At 54.0% G+C, this 2,162-nt stretch overlaps 1 pseudogene; it reads left to right on the top strand.

Annotated features, from left to right (window-relative positions):
• Positions 1-546: 546 nt before the first annotated feature.
• The window catches only part of LOC101572275, a 24,170-nt pseudogene continuing 22,554 nt past the window's right edge, over positions 547-2,162 (top strand).

Here is a 2,162-nt window from a genome sequence, read left to right as displayed (position 1 = left end):
TGAACCTAAACACTCAGGAGGTCAACAAATAAGTAATTTGCAAAGTGTATAAGACAAATTAGTAGGAGGGAAGGATTGTGCACACCTTTGTAGTCTTAAATATTACCGGATGAACAAGAAAGACAGAGAAACACACAAATACTGTAAAGGTAGGGGGAGGGACTGAACAGAATGTACCACCGAGTGGGGGTGGCCCTAGGAACAGCATGGAGGAAACACCCTCTCCCTGGGACTGGATCCATGAATGTTGAGCATAGGTAGTTAGAAGAGGTGAGAGACAAGTCTGGAAAAGCTTCATAGGGTTGCAAAGTAAATTTCCTTTATGGCTAACTACATCATGTGGGCCTTACCATCCCCGGCGCCAGCCATGGACCTGTCCAGATGGTGTTTTGTGATGTCAAAGCCTTGCTTCCCACCCAGGGCTACCATTGGCTATAGCTTGCTGACCAAATAAAGCCCAAGGGCGTGGCCAGCTTAGGGAGAGGTATATAAAGGAAGGCCAGGCCCAGTCACCGCAGACCGCAGGAAGGCGCCCTCCTAGGAAGGATGGCACCTTACTCTACTGGGAGACGCGGGTGGCCTAGATCTGCTGGACAAGCCGAAGGGACAACCGTCCTAAGAAGAAAGAGACAGGCGATGTCAGCCCCCAAACATAAGGCCAAGGCAAGTAGAGGATCCTAGCTCTCTTCCTGGTCCCCATGACAACCCCTTGTCCTGAAACCCCTGTTCCCATAGCTCCTCTCCTTTCCCCAAACTAGCGCACTCTGTGATCTCTCTGTGTCTTTGCAGGTGAACAAGAAGTCTAAGAAGGACAAGAGAACCCGGACATTGAAGAAAATGACTCCGCGGGAGATCGCACTCGAGCTGGTGACCCGAAGAGGCCGGAAGCTGCAGCGGGGTTCTGGCCCTGGCACCAGCAGGATGAAAAGCCCCAGCAAGATCCGCCAGAGCAAGAGCGTGCCCATGGGAGCCCGTGGACGTCCTGGGAGAGGCTCACGCATCCTGGGCCGCAAATCAGATGCCAAGAGGGGCCCGAAGACATCCCCCCGAGGCCGGGCCACCTCAACCCCACGGAAGATGACCAGAGAGACCCGCGGCCGAGGCCGTAGAGGTCGCAAAACTCGCTCTAATGTAAGAGGTGGTCAGCGGTCTGTGTACCGCAACTGAGCAATTGAGGTAGCTCTGGAAGTGAACACCAACACTTGTCAGTGATGGTGCAATAAACCTACCTCTGTGAGCCTGAGAATGTGTGTCTGTGCCTTCTCTGGGGATGGGCAGGAAGTGAGGAAGGAGGGGAGGGAAGTGCGGAAGGGGTGAGAAGGTGGAAGAAGGGATTTTCCTCCTATTGATGGAAATTTGAGGAAAGAAGATGAAGGAAGGCTGGGAGGGAGGGAGGAAGGGAGGGAGGGAGCATGGGAGGGAAGAGGAAAGGGTAGCGCAGGTGGGGGTGAGAAGGATGAAGAGGGATACTTGTCCCATTGATGGAAATTTTAGGAAGGACATTTGAAGGAGTAAAGGAATGAGGGAGAGATGGTAGGAAGGAGGGAGTGAAGGAGGGAGGAAGGAAGGGAAGGAGGGCGGGAAAAAGGGAAGGAGCGAAGGTGGAAAGGAAGGAAAGTGCAAGTTAAGGAGTGAGGGAAGGAGAGAGAGGGAGGGAAGGAGGGAGCAAGGGAAGGAGGGAGGCAGAGACGGAATGAGCAAGAGAAGAAGAGAGGGAAGAAGGTAGGGAAGGAGGGAGTGAGGGAGGGAAGGAGGGTGAAAGGAAAGGAAGAATTGAGGAAAACAGGGAGGGAGGGTAACAGGGAGGGAGGGAGGGAAGAAGGGTGGGAAGGAGAGAAGGAGCTAAGGAGGGATATTCTTCTCATTGATGGAAATTTTAGGAAGGAAGATGGAGGAAGGCTGGGAAGGAAGGAGGAAGGGTGGGAAGGAGGAAGGGAGGGAGGAAGGGAAGGAGGGAGGGAGGGAGGAATCGAGGGAGGGAGGAAATTAGGTAGGAAAGGATGGAGGGAGGGAGCAAGGGGAGGAGGGAAGGAGGGGAGGAGGGAGGGAAGGAGGAAAGGAGGGAGAGAGGGATAGAAGGAGGGAGAGAAGGATAGAGCAAGAGAAGGAGGAAAGGAGAGAAGGTTGGAGGGAGGAAGGGAAGGAGGGAGAGAAGGGAGGGA

Source organism: Octodon degus, unplaced genomic scaffold, assembly GCF_000260255.1.
Source record: "Octodon degus isolate 3935 unplaced genomic scaffold, OctDeg1.0 scaffold00069, whole genome shotgun sequence".
NCBI lineage: Eukaryota > Metazoa > Chordata > Mammalia > Rodentia > Octodontidae > Octodon > Octodon degus.
This window is presented reverse-complemented; position numbering and strand designations above follow the sequence as displayed.